Source organism: Pinus tabuliformis, chromosome 7, assembly GCF_031772625.1.
Source record: "Pinus tabuliformis cultivar Carrire ecotype Pingquan chromosome 7, CPIR1, whole genome shotgun sequence".
Taxonomy (NCBI): Eukaryota; Viridiplantae; Streptophyta; class Pinopsida; order Pinales; family Pinaceae; genus Pinus; species Pinus tabuliformis.
The window spans coordinates 2,054,119,254-2,054,141,039 of NC_142293.1; positions in this window are offsets into that span (position 1 = coordinate 2,054,119,254).

The following is a 21,786-nucleotide window of genomic DNA, read 5'->3' on the forward strand; positions in this document are numbered from 1 at the left end:
AGCGGCAAGGTGGACGAATAACGGAGGCGAGGACAAGCGGACATGACATGGCGATGTACTGCTGGAAAACAGTTGGCCGTTAGGACCGTAGCAGTTACGGTTAAGGCTAGCCGCTACGGTCTCTCGGGGCGGTTTAGGTACGGTCCCAGAAATGTCAGACCCGGCTCCGAGAGCCTTCATTGTGCGACACGTGGACTGGCCCTGACGTGACGCAACGTCACTTTCTCGGGCGTTAACTGTCCGCTGCGGGGGCTGCTCCGATATTATTGTGGATCGTCGGATCCTCGGGACCTGATCCGACGGTGGGCGGAGCAACAATGTGCTCGGAGTATATGCGCGGGCGGAGAACTTGGATTATGGGTTTTTTGTAAGGTTTTGAATGTATTTTGGTTAAATGGAACCCGGGCGCGTTGTTTGGAATAAACGTTAAAAGGGGGGTTTTGGACCTTGGTAACCTTTGCAAAGAGGGTTTAGGGGGTTAAAAGGGGTTCTTATGAGGTTTTTAATACAAATGAAGGTTTGAAAGGTAAGTTGGGCTTTTGCAAGGGGGAGTGGGGTGGGACAGGTTCACCAAAGTGACCAGAGGTCATTTTGGTTCCTTTTTAAGAACATATGGCTATAATTCCAAGGGAAGAAGTATTTATAAGATTTGGGGCTTTATACACCATAGTGTTAGTATTATTAGGGGGAGGGTAAGATAGGGGAGCTATATAGTAAAATTAGAGGTTAATATAAATGAGGGGAGCAAATGAAGGGGATCTTACTGAGTTTATCTGAAATTGATTTAGTTTAGAGACTAGATAAAAATAAAAGGTTTTTAGACAAGAAATGTGGCTTCTGAATGAACTAGAACCACCATAAAACCATGATCTCTCCATGAATCTTAGCTGAAAAGGGAATGTTAGTAATGAGATGAAGGGGGAAAGGGAGGTTAGTCATGCTCCTTGCTGCAATTTGATGGAATTAACCACTTTGTCCATTGATAGATTTTGCCTTGGCAAAACACCTCTTGACATATGTGTAATGGTGAAAATACTCTTTCTGCAACCACAACTGCTTACCCAGCTATTTTCCTAGCATTTTTTGTTTCTCCTTGGAGGGTGCATTTGGACTTGCAAACCCTTACTTGCCTTTTCTTTTCTTTGGCTTTTTCTTTATTCTTTTCTATCTACTTCTACCCCTATCTCTTCCAAGGTCCCAGATTGAGCTGTTGGGAACCTTTTCTTCTCTACCTGAACTACTGGTCTACCAAGATTAAGCAGTTTAAACAGACTTCTTTCTCTATTCTATAACTCAAAATTGAAACATGGCATGATCCAGGTTAAACTGTTGAATCATCCACCAAAATTGAAATAAGGTCATCAACATTTGAAACACTTTACACACCTCTTGTTCTCTAGGAAATATGGGATCTTTGTGATACCAAAGCAGAGCATATTTGGACTTTCCTTGGCCAATCATGAAATATGAAACCTATTGGTATAGGTATCCAACAGGATGTATCCTGGATTAAATGCTACCTTCATAGCCATAATCCCAAAAGGAGAAGATTCCAATACCCCAGACAAATATAGACCGATTGCGCTGTGTAATATCATATACAAAGTAATCTCAAAAGTCATAGCGACAAGATTAAAGCCTCTGCTCCCTCTGATCATATCGCCAGAGCAATCGGGCTATGTTGAAGGTCGCCAAATTACAGATGGTATTATTCTAACGCATGAGATAATTCACTCCTTAAAGCAAACCAAGAAACCAGGTATGTTGCTCAAACTAGACTTATCCAAAGCATTCGATAGTCTTAGTTGGGCTTATATTCAAAAAATCCTTTTAGCTTTTGGTTTTGCTCATTCATGGGTAAGGTGGATTTTCAACCTTCTATCTTCAGTCTTCTTCTCTGTCTTAATTAATGGCATTCCTTCAGCTACTTACCGGCCCTCCAGAGGCATAAGACAAGGTGACCCCTTATCTCCCTTCATTTTTGTCATCATGGCAGAGGGTTTAGGTAGATTCATCACTTCAGCCAGACTTACCCAGCAATTACGAGGCCTTTCCTTCAATAACTCCCCCGTCTATACCCATCAGCAATTTGTAGATGATAATATGCTTTATGGTTATTCTTCAGTGCAAGAAGCTCGTATCCTCAAATCTATCCTGACAACCTTTTCTGATGCCTCAGGAGCTCTCATAAATCGAGTTAAATCCCAAATCTTTTTCTTTAACACCCCTGTTGCCACTCAGAGATCCATTGAACAAATCTTGGGCTTCACTACTGCCTCTCTGCCATCCAAATATCTAGGTGCCCCTTTAATGGCCTCTGCCCTTAAGCACTCCTCCTGGAAGCAACTCCTGGAAAAACTTGAGGAGCGGCTTACCCTTTGGACCAATCGAGCTCTGAATATGGCCAGTAGAATTGTTCTTATTAAAGCGGTCCTTCAATCCATGCCCCTTTATCTTTTCTCCATCCTAGCCGCCCCCAAATGGGTTCTCAAAGAAATCAAGACTCTGCAGCGCAATTTTCTATGGGGAAGTTCGGGGCAAAACAGAAAATGGGCTTTAGTGAAATGGGACAAAGTCTGTCTTCCCAAAATAGCAGGAGGTATTGGGTTAAGGGACCCTGAGCACAGCAACAGAGCAATGGGAGCAAAGATCTGGTGGAGATGGCTTGCTCATCCCAGCACTCCATGGGCCACTCTCTGGACAGCCAAGTACACAAGCAATTATCATATGGAAGAAAGAATAAGAATGACTGAGCTAAGCACGGGTTCGGTATTTTGGAATTCAGCAATTCAACAAAGGAGCCTCATACAAGAACACAGTTTTTGGGAAATCAAAAGCGGAACCACAGCAAGATTCTGGGAGGATTCATGGCAACAATTACCTAGGCTAAGAGACATTTTACAAGATCATCAAATTCCAGAACGAGAAATGAATCCACATGACACAGTCAGATTGTTCTGGAAAACAGATACCAATCAAGAGCATAGGCAATGGCAAGATGCAGCTCATTTCTTAACTAATTGCTCTGAGCAAACGAAGTATTACCTTAATACAGAACTTCAAAAGAGGCAAGTCACAAACTCAGAAGGTATGGACATCCTCAGGTGGGGATATGAAGAGAAAGGAATCTTTACCACAAAGGAAGCATACAAAATCATTATCCAAGATCGGCTCAATAAAGATAAAATTTGGGAAATAATCTGGCGCTCAGCTAACTGGCCGAAAGTCTCTACATTCTTATGGCTTCTTTGTCACAATCGAATCCTAACCTGGGATAATCTTAGAAAAAGAGGCTTCTCAGGGCCGTCCATATGCCTAATGTGTATGAAGGAGGAGGAAACTGCGCTACATTTGATGCAGACTTGCCAATTCAGTAGAAAACTTTGGGAGAAGGCAGTCTTTCGCTGTCAAAAAGAAGGCAGAGTACAGGGAGACATTAAAGAGACCATATGCAAATGGGAACAACCGCCTTATCAAAGCAACTTACTTAATGCTCTCTGGCGACTAATACCAGGACTATTAATGTGGAATATATGGAAAGAGCGTAATAGTAGAATCTTCAAAAATCACTCTTTGTCTCTAGAGCAAATATGGACCAAATTTCATCAGAACCTAGTGGAAACTCTTTCAACTAGAGAATGGCACGCAGAAGACTTCCCCACTACACCTCAGGAAAAAACAATATGGGACAACTGGGGGATTCAGATAAATCAAATGGTAGCAGGGACAAAGAACAGTGCAATGCAGGGACCAGAGCTAAATACTTGGATTCCGCCTCCCATAAACATGTTCCAGCTCAACTTTGATGGAGCCTCTAAAGGAAATCCAGGCAAGGCGGGATATGGAGGAGTCTTCAGGGATCACAAGGGCAATCCTCAATGTATCTATATGGGATCGATCGGATGGGACACAAACAACTCAGCAGAATTGGAGGGTTTATGGAGAGGTCTGAAACTAGCTCAAAAAAATGGTTTCTTTCCTCTCATTGTTGAAGGGGATTCACAAATCATAATCAGAATGCTCATTAAAATGCTGCACGGTTCTCCTGCTCACAAAGTTAGCAAAAGTTGGCGAATGGCTCAAAGGTTAGAGCTAATCTACAATTGGACGGTTCAGCATCAAGCAATTTCCTGCAAACACATCAGGAGGGAAGGCAATAAGCTTGCCGACCTTCTTGCCAACCTTGGAGTGGAAGCCAAAAACAGTCACTTTGAAGGTCCTATATCTAACCTTGATTCAGAGGATCAGATAGTCAAAATTCAGGAGATTGTCATCAGTGACATAGCTCAGATCAAAAGAACCCACCCGGATGCGGGTGCTCCCTCCAGGTAACAATGCCAAGCCTCACCGATCCGACAGCTGGCTTCATTGCTGGCAACAGGGCATACTGCACGGTACGGGAGGTAGATAGAATTTATAAGCTCAAGGTGGTAACATTAACTATGGAGCTGTCTCGAAACTGGTTTGATTTCACCTCGCGCATGGCAACTATGAAGACGCATGGGTTCTGGGTACTGCTACCAGGTCATGGCATTAATGTCTCATTGCTCTTTAATACCAAGCCGCTCCTGTCTTGCAGCATTACGTTGTGTGTTTGGCGTGGAAGACTCCAGGAGGTTTACAGAGTTCCCTCCCCTCTGTGTCATTGGAGTTCTATCTGCCTGCATAAGTTCTCTGTGCCCGCAATCATAATGCGTAGGCGTGGCATTCCTCGGCGAGGCAGCAACTATGGTAATAGGGGAGGTCGAGCTCATCCGGCACCCTCGACTGTTAATCCTATTTCTTCAATTCCGCCATCTCCTCTGTCGCTGGAACCTGAGGGGGCTCGTCCGAACAGCTCGTTTCAGACTTCCAGTTTTTCTTTCCAGAGTGAGGTCAATAGGCCTATTATTACTATCAATTTCACTGTTTCGGTGGTAGAAGAGGAAGGGAATTCCTCCAGCTCTGCTCCCTCTGATAACGACCCCTCTCAAGATGACAGTATCCTGCTTGGGGATCTGTCAGGGCATGTGTATCGTGCGGGCCATCAGCAAGAAGACCCTCCGGCTCCTGAACAAATTCAGCCTCCGAATTTAGCTAAGGAGAACGCCTTGGTTCAGGATCAGAGTCCGAATTCAACTCCAGCTCAGATAGATGAGCCATCTGGTGGTCCTTCTCATAGATACTCTCGAATCCTGCACCTGGTTACTCATCCCAACGGCGAGCCAGTGCTAGATGAAGAAGGTGGTGTTACCTGGTTAGCATCGCCCAGTCCGGAAAGGGAGGAAGCGCCACCATCCCCGAATCATGCCGGTTTAGAACAGTAATCTCTGGCCGGGTGGCCATCCTGCTCTTATGTTTTGTATTTTTGCTCTTAAGGTCTTGGGTAGGAAGTTAAAAGTTAAATACTGGCATACCCTGTCATCTGTTTTTGTCCATATCAGAGACTTTTTGGTACTAGTTGTCAATGTAGGTCCAGAATTTCATAAGTATGCTACATCTAGTCTGCAGGACCTCAATGTAATCGTGACTGAAGTGCTATATTGTAAAATCCATGATTTTCTAGCTGAGGACTGGCTGAGGCCTCCTCCCGAAATGTAACCTCTCTGTACATATTTTTACTTTCTTAATAGATTTAGCTTTTACCGAGAAAAAAAAAATAATTGAATTGAAGATTCACCGAGGGGGTGACCAAACATCAACATAGGTGTCAAATCAGCGACCCTTGGGACCTGCGCCAACTCCACACGCCAATTAATTCTACATTGTGTGAAATCTAGGTATTCACTCCATTGGTACAAGGGAAGATCTTTCTCTCCCTGTGGATAAATTCACAGGAAAGTTTGGAATCCATTCCAGTGCGGAAGATCAAGCGATGAATTTTGGCAAGTGAGGTGTGCTGGTCTACATCCATGGGTCCCTAGGATTTCAACCTTGGCTCTTTATTGGCTCGTGCTCAACAAAATGCTCTCTCCGAGCATTCAAATCTCTGAGTGGGGTAAAAAATTTGTGTCTCTCAATTTATTTGCTTGTTTGTATGTTCCAAAGATTTCCTGTTTGGAGTTGGGTGGGTGCGAGGTTGCAGACTCTTCGTGGTCTCTTTGAGGCATCTCCTAGTGTGAGGATGACTTTGGGGTGACCAGGGACTGACTCGTGTGTTCTTTCTTGTTTAATTTTGTTTTTGTTATCTATGATGGAGGGCAGTTAGGGTGGTAGACTTGGCTTTTACCACTCAAACTTTTGGTTTGGGAAGCTGTTTTTTTGTCTTTCTTTAGAAGAGGGGTGGCCAGTACCCCAGTGGAGTCTTCTCCTTTGGCGTGGCTTTGTTTTTTTGGTACTTGTGTTGGTTTGTGTAGGTGTTCTATTGTTTCTCGTTCGGGGTCTTGCCTCTGCCATCTAGTTGACTCGGTCCTCTTCTCCATGCCCCATAAATTGGGTCAACCTTGCCGCAAGGGTGGGAAACAATTTTAGGGGAGGCATCCTGAGCCTAGCCTTAGTGTGTCCAAGGATACTGAGACTCTCTCTCGAGCTCGTTCACCTGGTCATGTAGTAGCTCTAGTCACCATGGAATCTATAGATGAACAACTTTGACGCATCCAAATTAATATGGATATCCTCAGGGACCACAATTATGAATATAGAAACATAATTATGGCTCACTTCAATGACATTCAGTATATCTGTTACAGTCCTATACTTTATAGGATCTCAAGGTAATAGAGTGATGTATCTCAGGAGTCTTATTTTGTAAATACTTATCATCTGCCAATGATTTCCAAATAAAAAAAAATATATATATATTGAATATAAAATGGAAAGAGGGTATAAAGAAGAACAATCAAGAGAAAAACAAAAATATTGAAAAAAGAGAAAAGATTAAACCCCACCAAAAAAGAAAGAAGATAAAAGAAAAGAATAATACTGAAAGTGTTGCAAGTCTAAATGTCAATACTCATACATAGTTTTTGCTTCATTTCTATAAAACAAAGTTATGTGTAGCTTGTTCAAAATGCCACAATAATTTACTTAGTTTAATCATATTTCTTAATCATGATTAGAATTCTTTAAATTTATGTAAATTAGATAGAGAATAAAGGTTTATCCAACAGTTTAATCTAGGTAAATCATTAGTTAGGTAGAAAATGGCATTGATCCAACTGTTCAATCTGGGTCAATAGTAGAAATAATGGATAGGTTAGATAGTTTCTCTTTCTGCATAAAATAAAATAAAAATGGATTTGCTAGTCTAAGTGCAACCTAGAGATTAAAATAAAAATGCTAGTATAGCTAAGGATAGGTAGATTAGGTGGTTTGCTTAAATATCAGCTTGCATAAATTTTATCCTAAGTTTGAGGATAGGGAAAAAGGGCAGAAGTGCAAGCTATGCATTATGTATTTCAAAAGATTTATTATTAATCCTTTATCCTAGGTTCAAAGGATAATCATATCCATAGGGATAAAGTATTTCATTGCCTTGTATTTTCCCCTTATCCTAAGTTTGAAAAGAAAAATCATACAAGCACAAGCAGACAAGTCATTTTTTCATTTCTTGTTAACCCTCAGTCACATTCGACACCTTGGTTTCAGCTCCCCTTTTGCATTCTCCCTTTACTCTCGGGGGGGTCCGGAAGGCGGTTTCTTCCATCAGGCCATACTCCCTACATGGCATGTCGTAGTGATTTCTCACCCCCCTGCCAATACCGCTTACTGCCCATCACCCCCACTGAAACCACCTATCCCATATCCGTTCCTGTTGCGTCCCCACCACTCCTCCTCCACAACTCTCTGCCTGCCATCTGTCTGGATCGTTGCTCTAATTAAATGCCTTCCCACTTAATGCTCATTTCTCATTTAATTTTCCCGGTAACCGTTCAGTAACGGCCCTGTACCATTTCCAACGGGACTTTGCCTCTGCGTTTAAATAAATCCCAAGCCCTTGATGTTCAATCTTTACTTCCCATTGCTTTCTGCTATTCATTATTTCCAGCAACGACCTCTGCCAGAGCTTCTTCGCCACCAGCATCCCGACAGTCGATAACCTCCTTGTTTTTTTTGCCTGAAAGACTATCTTTTCTGAGCTCAGTAAGCCTCCTTTTCGTATTCATTTTGTTTAGAAAATTGCTACAGCCATACCTCCTAAAACTAAGACCTAGGACCAAAACATTAACCCCTTAATTCCACCTTCCATTGACTTGGATCACACACCGTCGGCGGACAGGGATTATAGGATAACTGAAACACTCTGTGACTGTGATTTCGTCGAGTTATCTTGTTGGTTAGAGGATAAACACAATGATAAAATTGATGAGATAGGACTCTGGGAGTCAAACCTCCCCCACTATATCTTTCGTTTAACATTCCAAGCCCCAGAATTCACCAAAAGATACCAAGCTTGCTATGTTCCTACCCAAAGAGCCATAATTACACCTATAGGTGACATCCTTTTCACCATCATAGCCAAATCTATTGACTAAATGATGTTATCCCCTTCTGTGGAAAATGTTGCCCCTTTCTCCCTAGAAGCCCTCACCTAGCTTTATCAAAAGTTGGATTTTCCCACCAGAGCTAGAATTTTTGAGATTTTCCTGCAAGAGAATGCCAATTGCCCAAGAAGAATCCTCCTTATCCTTCTTCTATTTTCCCTGATCAAGCCAAGCATATTATTTCTATCCTTTCTCACATTCTAAGCTACCACTCTGATTAGTGGGTAGATGAACCTATTTTAGGATTCCTTTCAATATTTTCCATAGACAACAAGCCCTCTACAATTTTCAATTTTAGTCAATTCTTGGCTGACAATATCCATGAGTAGTTCATCAAGTTTCCCACAGAGTAGGTGTTTAGTTACACCTCTATTTTATTTTACATGTTCATCTAATATCAGGTAGAAAATTTCAGATTTGCATTGCAGAAATTGGATGATGCAGGTGACCAACAACCAATGATCTTTTGGACCTCACTGGTCATGAAAGAACAATATGAATTCACCTACAATAATTTTATAGAAGAATTTGTTCATCCAGCTATGAACATTGTCTACAATACGGTGCAGCCCAAGACCAGTGAGGAGATCAAATGAATACTACATCTATCAGACCAAGCAAAGATCGATGATTGGTACCTGTACCAAAACTACACAAAGATTAGAGTTTATGGACGTGAATTGGCCCCCTACAAGCTCCCCAAGTACCTCCCAATGATGATCTTCACACTAGAATATATCATACAAATGTTGAAATCAGATGAGATCCACATTGTAGTAGCAAAGAAGAAGGCACAATCAGGATTAAAACACAAGTGAGCCCATTTGTGTGCAACACAAGAACTGCAGGTGAGCAGGCAGATAAGATATTAAAGGAAATGAAGTTCAGCTTGAGCTTCACATGGTCTTATGACCTCTATGGCATCATTTCAAAACACGGGGTGGACAATAAGAATACTCCCTACATTCATACTTCTAGGCTAGACACAGAAAAATATGCCAACCAGTTGGAATGGGAAAAAAATACCCTGCAAGAAGCTGAAGAGAAGATTGTGTCCACTTCCAGTTTGTAGACTCCTATTCCTCAAGAAAAATCTAGCAAAAGGCAGAGGGAGGAAGGGTCATCATCTGCCACCGGGAGTGAAGCCAAAGAATTTAGAATCAGTTATAGAAATAGGCCCGAGGTGACTCACAAACCAGAGGTATACAAAGAAATTGAAGAACAGGGAGCTATCATCATCACAAATTATCCACCAACAACCACTAAGTTCACTACTTCTTCTGAACCTCCATCTTCACATGGTCATAAGGAGACTGAGCTATAGACACACACTATCCAAACTGAAAAAGAAAAGACATTGTTTGACAGGTATAGAGAAATAAAGCTCAAGAATGAAATCTTGAAGAACAACACCTACAAAAAATTCTGGAAGTAGACTTCTAGTTCACAAAGTAGACTTCTGCCAGTATTTGATACTAAACATGGCAGAATGTAGATGGCCTTTCTTGAGGCCCAAACTTCACAACTCAAATCAGCAACTGACGACATGATCTGATGATGTGATCTTAAAGAAAGATTTAAGATATTACAGACTTATGTGTAGGAAATGCCCATATTGCTTAGTGCAATGGATCTATAAGATTGCGAATAATATAGACAATCAGTAGCTAAAAGACATAAATAAAACACACATCAACACATTAACACAGCCAAATGATAAAGGAGTTCACCAAACTTCCTGGCTATGTCTCCTGGTCCAAGCCTTCAATGCCGACCTCTGTATTATGTCTTCAATTATGGGAATATTACAGTCAGTGAGCTCAATACTGAGTCTCAACACAACACATGGATTTATCACAGAGTTTGCTCAAAATCCTCGAGTCGACAAGAGTGACACGCCTCCAGATCCCCTGAATGGTTCCAAAGTCTTCTTTGGTTCTCGGTCGCTCTGCTTACTCTGCCTTTTCTCCTTTGTATTGTCCCTCTGGCTCTCTTGCTGTCTCTGTCTCTGTTTTTTTAAGTCCTCTACCCTCTTTTGCAGCTCTACCTGCATTATGCTTTCATAAAATGTTTTTGTTACAAGAATCCACCTATGGCGTGAGCAATTTGTTTGAAATAGAAACAATTTACATGAAAGGACCAGTGGGCGCAGACAGTCCTAAACGTCTAACCTTTCTATGGAGCTAAAATCCCAAAGTAGAGCCATTCAACCATATACAACCATACATAGAAAATACACTGAAATACATTTGAAAACAGACTAATTTGGATCTCAAAATTTATCAATCCGCATCTATAATAGCATCAGGTCCGCGCAAATTGCTTGATAATGTTTCTTTTTCTTTGTATCCCCCAATTCTCCAATCTCCTATCACTTCGATTGGCCTCATCAGCGATCGGCGAATTGGCGTATCACTCCGATCATTGATCGACATATCGGCATATTAGCATATCGTTGTTTCGCGGCTCCAGTCTTTAACTTTCCCCAAAAGTGATCACCGATTCAATCTCAGCCATTTATCGTTGATGTCGATCTGACGGCTAACAATACAAGCATTCACAGCCTTAAGGTCCTTCCCCTTTGGTTCTTGCGATGTGATAAGTCGCAAATCGCTTATCGCATGGCCTTTGGGCCCACAGCTTAAGTCCTCCCTTTACTTTGCGATGTGATATTTGTAATGGATCTGTACCATTGATCAGCACGCACGATCCAACGGCCCATATTAAATCGCGTTGATTGCAATCGCAATTCGCTCATGGCCAAGGTCTTTAACACTCTGCTGGCTCTTCTCCGGTGCGATAGTTAGGACTGCTCCATTGCTGCGCTTTTTCTCCCATCCGTTGATCTTTTGGATCCAACGGCCCTTGAGCATTATTGCTTCATTCTTTTAAGGCACTATGCTTCATCACATTTATTTGTTTTTACTCTATTTTGACTATTTTAAAAACATATCTTCCCTTTTAATACATACGTAAAACGTATTTGAAAATTTTAAGAGGATTGTTCGAGATCCATTTTGGATCACACCTCCCCACTGACAGGCTTTTGGACCACCAAAAGTTGGTTTTTAGGCATCGAGCAAATGAGGATATTGTTTCTTCACTTCTCCAATTTCTATCCATCGTGCCTTGCTTGGATTTGAACCCTTGAGTCCTACTTTCAGGTACTCAACATCCCCTCGACGCATAGTTCTCACCTTCCTGTCCAGAACTGTGTCCTCCTGCAACTCATTGAGATACTCGGGCAACATATCCTCAATAGAAGGCAACTGACTTCGCTCTTGAGGATCTTCAATCATTGAAGGTTCATACAATCTCAAGTTCTCAACATTAACGACTGAATAGACCTGCATATAAGCTGGTAAATCAAGGCGAAAATAATTTTCACCAATTTTTTCAAGTATCTTGAAAGGTCCATACCTTATTGGTTTAAGCTTCTTACCTTCACCCTGCATTCTATCTTTGCTGATGTATAGCCAAACTTGATCACCAACATGGAAACTATGCTCAACTTGATGCTTATCATGTCTCGCCATGTACTTGGCTTGACTCCTTTCCAGCTGTTCCTATACTGCCTGGTGAATTTCCTGGATTTGTTCAATGAACTTGGTTGCTTTTTCCACATCACTGTGTCCATCAACTACTATGTCTTTACCAAAGACAAAATCCAAGGGAAACTTTGGTATAAAACCAAAACAAGTCTCAAAAGGAGATCTCTGAGTAGAAGAGTGTTTGGCACGGTTGTAAGCATGCTGCACATAACACAAATGCTCATCCCAAAGCTTGGGATGCTTGATGCAATAACCTCTGAACAACTGGATCATGGTCCTGTTGATCAGTTCTGTCTAACCATCTATGTGGTGGATGAAATGTTGTACTTTTCTTCAATCTAGTGTCCATTAACTCCCATAGATTTGACCAAAAATTCCCAACAAATTGAGAATCTCGATCAGATATAATAGAAGTGGGTAACCCAAAATGAACCCATACATTATGAAAGAACAACTTTGTCATTTGTTCAGCTGTAACCTACTTATTACATGGTATCAAAATACACATTTTATTGAACTTGTCCACAGCTACATACAAATAATCATGACCTTTCCTAGACTTTGGAAATCCCCCAATAAAATCCATGGAAACACTTTCCTAAGGACAAGAAGGAATTGGGAGTGGAGTGTACAAGCCTAATCTTCTATCACTGGGCTTGCTTGTAGCACACATAGTACACCCTCTAACATATCTAGAAACTGTCTCATGCATTCTTGGCCAATAACAGAATCTTTGCAACTGTGCAACTGTTTTACTTACACCAAAATGACCTGATATGAGAGAAGTATGTGCTTCTCGAATTATGTTAACTCTTTCAGTTTGTGGAATGCATAGCTTTCCCAAATGATATAAGAGTTGGTCCTTTACATAATAATCCAATTCTTCTACCTATTTTCCATGACACAAAGTTGCATATACATCTTTAAAATCTACATCTTCAGCATATTGTTCAATGTAACTTTCATGACTTACTGATTTATGCTTAAGTATGGTAGATGCATTTATGATTGGTCTTGATAACATATCTGCAACCTTATTGTGTATGCCTTTCTTATATCTGATGACAAGATGAAATTGTTGTAGAAAACCCATCCACCTATAATGTCTTGATTGCTACAATTTAGTTTTTTAGTGCAAATATTGAAGTGGTTGATGATCTGTATGTATGCTTATTTCTTTACCCATTATGTAATGTTTCCACTTTTTCACACTTTGTACTAGTGCATACAATTCTTTATCATATGTAGGATAATTAACTACTACAGAAGTAAATGTCTCAGAATGATAACATATGGGCTTTCTATGTTGCATCAAAGAAAGAAAGATTTAAGGTATTACAAACTTATGTGTAGGAAATGCCTATATTACTTAGTGCAATGGATCGATAAGATTGCGAATAATATAGACAATCAACAGCTAAAAAGACATAAATAAAACACACATGAACACATTAACACAGCCAAATGATAAAGGAGTTCACCATACTTCCTAGCTATGTCTCCTAGTCCAAGCCTTCAATGCTGACCTTTCTATTGTGTCTTCAATTATTGGAATATTATAGCCAGTGAGCTCCATACTGAGTCTCAACACAACACATGGATTTATCACAGAGTTTGCTCGAAATCCTCGAGTCGACAAGAGTGACACGCCTCCAGACCCCCTGGATGGTTCCAAAGTCTTCTTTGGTTCTCGGCCGCTCTGCTTACTCTGCCTTTTCTCCTTTGTACTATCCCTCTGGCTCTCTGGTTGTCTCTGTCTCTGTGTTTTTCAGTCCTCTGCCCTCTTTTGCGGCTCTGCCTGCATCGTGTTTTTATAACACGTTTTTGTTACAAGAATCCGCCTATGGCGTGAACAATTTGTTCGAAATAGAAATAGTTTACATGAAAGAACCGGTGGGCACGGACAAAACCCGACCTTCTAGCCTTTCTACGGAGCTAAAATCCCAAAACAGAGCCATTCAACCATATACAACCATACATAGCAAATACACTAAAATACATTGAAAAACGGACTAATCTGGATCTCAAAATTTATCAATCCGCATCTATAATAGCATCGGGTCCATGCAAATCATTTGATAATGCTTCTTTTGCTTTGTATCCCATGATTCTCTGATCACCGATCACTCTGATCAGCCTCATAGGCGATTGGCAAATCGGTGTATCGATCCGATCAGTGATCAGCATATTGGCATATCGACGTATCGTTGTTTCGTGGCTCTAGTCTTCAACTTTCCCTGAAAGTGATCGCCGATTCAATCTCAGCCATTGATCCTTGATGCCAATCTAACGGCTGACAATACAAGCGCTCACAGCCTTAAGGTCCTTCCCCTTTGGTTCTTGCGATGCGATAAGTCGCAAATCGCATATCGCATGGCCTTCGGGCCCACGGCTTAAGTCCTCCCTTTACTTTGCGATGCGATATTTGTAATGGATCTGTACCATTGATCTGCGTGCCCGATCCAATGGCCCATATTAAATCACGCTGATCGCAATCGCAATTCGCTCATGGCCAAGGTCTTTAACACTCTGTTGGCTCTTCTCCGATGCGATAGTTAAAACTGCTCCATTGCTGCGCTTTTGCTCCCGTCCATTGATCTTTTGGATCCAACGGCCCCTGAGCATTATTGCTGCATTCTTTAAGGCGCTACGCTTCATTGCATTTCTCTGTTTTGACTGTTTTAAAACATATCTTCCCTTTTAATACATACGTAAAACGTATTTGAAGACTTTAAGAGGATTGTTCCAGATCCATTTTTGATCACGACAAGAGAACCACCTTTGAGTTCATTACAAAGGACATACATCCCATTTATCAAACAGAGATACACAAACAAACTGGTGAGATGATATCCTCCACTCTCACTAACACTGCCATGTATTTATCCAAATTGCAGGTTTCTTTTGCAAATGTACAGTCAGAGTTGAAGATGGAGAAGGCCTCCTCCCTGGCCAAAGACAACAGGATCAAGTCTTTGGAAGACTTGGTGATTAAGATAGGGTATGACCCTAAGGATGTTATTGTTGCTGAAGAAATTATTAAGAAGAAAAACTTAGACATTGCAGCATTGAGGAAATAGCTCAAGTTGCCAGCTACAGAAGATCCAATGACCAAGGACATTGCAGAAGGTGAAGCTCATAAAGGAGACATGATGAAACTAATTATTGACCAAAACATACAGATCAGGCAGATGGAAGCAGAATTGGAAAAGATGATAAAGGGAAAGGAAGATAGCTTGAAGATGGGCACTGTTCCCTTAGATGTTGTACCTCTTTCTCAATTTCCATCAACAAGAACAACTAATGTACCCACTACTTCTACTCAGACTGCCAGTGTTGAACAGGTCACACATACATTGAAAAATATGTCTTTGCAATCAAAGGAAATTGAGACCTTACAGGGACAACTCGAAGCTTTGGAAGCCCAAAAGGACAAAGTTGAAGCTGCTCAGGTTGCTGAATTGGAAAAATCTTAGAGAGTTTTGGAAAAGTCGTGCCATGTAGAGAGAGACACGTCTATTGGCCAAACCTTGGCCCAAGCCAAGGAAACAATTTGGATGAACATACTTGAATGAATGAATGATATTTGGCCTTCTATTTAAATTATATTTGAACGGAAAGAGTTAATAGAGAAGGCCATTGAGACCATTGTGCAGGGGAGGGAAAAACTGGGAGAAATGGCAACAGAAGCTGCCAATATTATTAGGTTCTTAAATTCAATGTCTAGATATGAGCTGGAGGAAGTGGGAGTCAGTGAAAAAACTGCCACCATTCTAGAAGTCAAGAAAGTCTTGACTAAGATAAATCTGATTGACCAATTGGAGGAAAGGTGTGAAACCTTGGAGTTTTAGGTGAACGGATTTACAAATAGGATTGAAGCCTAAATGTAGAAGGGATTGCCCAGTATCTATGTCATCAATTGCAAGCTGATCACTCAAGAGGGCTACATCCAGAATAGGAAAGAGGTAGCCAAAAGAAGCATCAAGTTCAGTGGAATCAAAGGGAGTATGATAGCAAAGGCATTTTTGGAGACCATGTCAAATGACTTCCATGTGCAGAATGAGGTAAAACACACTTTTACCTAGAAACCAACTTTTTCCAAGTCTACAAAGGGAGATGAAATCTACTGCAGGGTCACAAAGTTAAAAGTGCTAGATGAAAAGAGATGGGAAGAGTTACATGATTTACTGTACTAAGGAGCAACTCAGGAGCGGTGAAAGGTTTTTCCAACACAACAGCCAGTGCAAGATTCAGTTCAACATCGCATTCTGTCTTGAATGAATTAGCAACAGAAGCCACCCAAACAGGGCCACTGCTTTCCTCAATAGCCTACGTGGCCTATTCTTTTGCCAAGATTAGATGATATTAGTTTGTGATTAGGCTAATAATACACTATCGGTTTGACAACGATTTTGTAAAGCATTAGTGTACTTTTTATTATAAATAATTCATTGTTTGAATTATTAAGAGTTGACTTCCGAATGTAATTTCTGTTGCATATTATAATTTTGACGTACTGGAGGATCAATAATACAGGGATCTTTTATAGGATTCATGTGGTGTCTTAAATGGTGATGTGTTTCTTGTCTTTATCTGTTTAAACAATGTTATTTCTTTCCTCTGTTTTTCTAAATCTGAATTAATCAACATAAACTGTGATAAATAGGATTCGTTATCAAGAGCACCCTATTTTGGTTGTTGTTAATTTTAATGTTTTTTACTAAAGTTAGGATTATGAATTATTAATTTCTATTTGTTCTCTACTAAACCTTACACTTATGCTTTTCCACCATCCATTTAAACTCTGAAAAGATCCATTTACTGCAACCTAGCTTTCCATGTGAGAACTCCTTTAAAAATTGATGAACAAACTCCTGTTTAGTTTATAGACTCCATAGCCCAATGGAATTTTAACACTAAAATCAACCTAACCAATCAATCAAAACAACATGTACAATCATAGCTAGCCTAAAATTTACATTAAAAACAAAGCTAAATCTTATTGAGAGATCCCTCTCTGAAGCTAACAGGGCTAGATCCCAGCTTCCAAAGTGGTTTTGATGTTGTCCAATGTGTTTACTCCCTCAACCTCAAAAATACAGAATGACAACATAGTGGCGACCATACTGGGGAAGAATACATTTTAATCCAAAACATTATTATTCCCTAGTTTTAAATCAGTATTTCAATAAGCAACTATTGTATCATTATGAAATACATGATCTGAGGTTGTTATTTTGTATATATTTAGTGTACCATTGATTCTGATTTTAATTTTTGTGTGATGATTTTTCATAGCCTTGGCTCCCAAAAGAATTTACACTAGATCTTACCCTGATCCCAACCCTACTGAAATTGTAGATAACCCTGAGAAATTGGTGAGAAAGAAAAGCTTTACCAAGAGTCAAGGTAGTAATATTCATCTTTCTAGATTCAATTCTCTCCATGAGAATATTCCTTTGTCAAGGTCTAATTCTCTTCCAGAGAAATTTGAAACTTTACAAGATATAGAATTTGATTTTCCTTTCAAGCAAAGTTTGTTTAGATCAAAGTCTAAGGCCTTTGTAGATCAAACTGTCATAGATAAAGCCATACTACAACCATATATACCCCAAACCCACTTCCTTGAAACAGATCCTAATTTTGAATATTCACAACAATTTGACAAACTTCAAGGTCTAGTTTCAGTGTTGGACCAAGCTATTGAAGAAGCCTTTATTCAACAGTCTGTTGAATTTTTTGCTTTAACAGTTGCAGTAGCCTCTTTGTCTAGTCAATCCTCCTAGTTAGTTCATCTACAACCTCCCAATCCTACTCATTCCATAGTATCAACCTCCTCACCTTTGGTTTCCCAAATTGTTGTGCCTACTATCCCTATAGTTATCAAAACTACACCTACATTAGGTCCATTTTCAAGTCAATCTTCCATAATAGTTATGGCAGGAAGGTATGCACCTTTGGCTTTTCCAGCCCAGCTGAATGCTATGCCTGGAGATTATCAATCAAAAATTGTGACCTTTGATAATGCTAGTTCTTATACTTCTCAACAACATGTAGATAGGATGAATGATGTGTTTAACCTCCAAGAAGTAGATGAAGCTGATGTTAAAATGAGATTGTTTTCCCAAAGTTTAGGAGGTGATCTCAAGAAATGATTTAGGGGTTTACCTGGAGGAAGTATAGCCAACCTTGATGCTTTCCATCAAACTTTCTTAGCTATATGGGAGATCAATAACAATCCACTTCAACTCCTAAATGAATATAAAAGATTGAAAAGAAAACCAAATGAATGTGTGGAAGAATATTGTGAATGGTTTAATACTATTTACAACACCATTCCACAAGACATCAAGCCCTCCCCTGGTCTAACTCTGACTAATTTTCCAGATGGTTTCGATGTAGATATGGAATATCAACTTAGAGAGAGAGACCTGACAACTTTGGAAGAAATGCAAGAAAATGCAATTAAAGTTGAAGCTAACATCCTGGCCAAAAAAGCCAAACTGAAGTCTGAACGCAGAGTTACCATAAAAGAAGAACCTTCTACTTCTGTTGTTGATCATAAGATTGATAACTTAGTCAAAGTAGTGAATCAAATGATGCAAAGAGTGAACATTAATGACCAAACTCAAGCAAGAGAAAACCAAAATGCCCCTCAAACTAGAAACTAAAACTTTAAAAGGAATGTTCCCAAAATTAAACAAAGAGAACAAAAGGGTCCAGACCAGCAGATTTAGCCTCCCTTTTAGGAAAATTACACAGATGATGAAGGGAATATTGTGGAATATTTGGACGATAATCAAATAAAGTTGCTGGGGATAAAAGATGATGAAACAATTTTCCTCACTCAAGAGGAGTAGGCACTTTTTCTCATAGCCCAGACTAAATTGGATTCTAAAGAGTTATATGAATACAAAAAAGGGTTTGAAAATGCCATAATGGAAGTCCATAGGCAGTACAACCTTATAAGAAAAAAGAATACAGACACTCCCAATGCCAAAATCTCATAACAACCTGCTAAGAAGTCATCTGAAAATGAACCTAGGAAAACCACAGATAGTATTCCTAAGAAAACTGTGGATAATTCTGGTAAGAAAAAGGTAGAAATCCCTGTCAAAAAGGTTGCTAACAGTGTTTCTAAAACTACTCAAACAGATGTCCCAACCACTAGTCAACAAAAAGATCCTATCACAAAACAAATTACAGAGCAAGATGAACTTCCCAACTTAAGTAAGAATCAAACATATTTCAATATTGAGAATGAACTGGCAAAATTCAAAATCCCTATTCCTCTCACAGAGTTAATGAACAAAGACATGTACAAACCCCAAGTAATGGAAGCCTTAAACATTGGGGAAAACACTGACTCTGTAAATTTGAATGATGACCATCCTGAACTCTTATTTGGGCCAGAAGTTGAAGGAAAACCATAGGAAGGAGTTCCTCCATTCTATGTTAGCCTGAATATTCATGACAAAATTCTCCATAACACTATGTTAGGTTCAGGTGCATCCCACAATTTAATGCCTAAAGCTGTGATGGAGAAATTAGGACTTGACATTACTAGACCCTACAAAGACTTGTAATCCTTTGATTCCAACAAAGTTAGATGCCTAGGTCTTATCAAGGACCTATGTGTTACTTTAGCCCAAATCCCTATTAAAATTCTAGTGATGGAAATAGTGGTTGCAGACATTCTCCCTAAGTATGGCATGCTATTGTCATGCTCATGGGGAGAAAAATTACAAGGAACCCTACAAATGGATATGACCTTTTCTACCATACCAGTTTTTGGGCAGCAAAGGAGACTGTATAGGGAAACCTTAATGAAATTTATGGTGAGTACTCAAGACAGACCTCAAAATTATCCACTTTATTCTGTTCATTCAGATTTAGATTCATTCATTCTTTACAATGATGGGGATATCAACAATCAAGTAATCACTGCTAAGAATGAGGTTTCTAAAACAGACCTAGCCCAAACACAAATAACACAAATCAAAACTCCTCCTGAACCTCTTTGGAACATGAGTTTTGATGGCTCTTGCAGCAAGGATGGTGCTGGAGCAGGAATTTGGGTAGTTAATACAAGAAATAATCATGCTAAGGGTCACTCATATAGGCTTCATTTTCAATGCACTAATAATATAGAAGAGTATGAAACCCTCATTCTAGGTTTGCGATTGCTAAAAATTTAGGTGCTAAAATAATTTATATTCAAGGGGATGCCAAATTAATTATTAAACAAATTAAAGGAGAATATTCAGCTAAACATCCTAGGATGAGAGCATACAGAAATGTTGTCTTGGACTTCCTAGAAGTTTCCTTGAATATGACCTTTCTGCAATTCCTAGAAAACAAAACATCATTCCAAACAATTTGGCTTTTTCAGCTAGCTCTTGCAAAATGCCTTATCCTAATCAAGAATATGTGCTGGAGGTAAAACACCGACCAACTCTACCTAATAATGTAAGATATTGGTAGGTGTTTGGAAATGATCAACAGATTGAGAGTTTCGTGTAATCCAAAGATGAATTTGAAGATGACAATATTGATTTGGAATCTGAAGGAAATGGTCAAATTATTGAACATTTTGATCCAGAAAGGCAAATAGATAATTTTGATGTAAATACTCCCTTAGACAAAGTTGTAAATAAACCAGAATTGCTTGAAATTGACCCAGAAAAAGAAGAGTTTGAAACACTCCAACTTAAAGATAATATTTTGCCTAGGGTCTAGCTCCATTAGAAGAACTATTTGATTTCTATGATGTGGCTAAAAATCCTAAGATTGATCCTGGAGGAAAATCAGTTGAAGATTGTAATTTAGGTACTGAAAAAGACCCAAAGATCATAAAACTATCTAAATCAATCCCAACAGCTGAAAAACAAGAGTATATTGCTTTATTCAAGGAATTTAAGATGTGCTTTCCTAGAGCTATGAAGATCATAAACATATGACACTAAAATCATACAACATAAAATTCCAATTAAGGAATATCAAAAACCTTTTAAACAAAAACTTCGTAGAATAAATCCGGTTCTGATGCCTTTAATTGAGAAAGAAATCAAAAGGATGTATGATTCCAAAATCATAGTTCCTCTTAGGTACTCTAAGTGGGTTTCCAACATTGTACCAACTAGGAAGAAAACAGGTGAAATCAAATTGTGTATAGATTTCAGAAACCTTAACAAAGTTTCCCTAAAAGACAACTATCCCTTACCTAAAATGGATCATATTCTACAAAAGGTAGTTGGATCTTCTAGGATTTCCTTATTAGATGGATTCTCATGTTATAATTAGGTCTTAGTTCATCCAGAGGATCAGGAAAAAAACAACCTTTACTACTCCTTGGGGTACCTTCATGTATGTGAAGATGCCTTTTGGATTAATGAATGTTGGAGCCACATTTCAGAGAGCAATGGATATTGATTTTGCTGATGAAATTGGCAGATTTATTGTGATCTATCTGGATGACATAACTATATATTATAAATCTAATGAAGAAAATCTCATGCGCCTTAGAAGAGTTTTTGAAAAGTGCAGAAAGTTTCGGATCTCATTAAATCCTAAGAAAACAGTGTTTCGTCTTGAAGAAGGAAAACTTCTTGGTCACATTATATCTAAGGAAGGTATCAGAATTGATCCTAAAAGGATTGAAGCTATTCTGACAAGGATTAGCCAAATTGATGACTGAATCCAAATTTAATGCTTTAGATATTAACTTTGTAGCTGAATTGGATGATCAAGAGGAATAGGCAACTCCACAACTA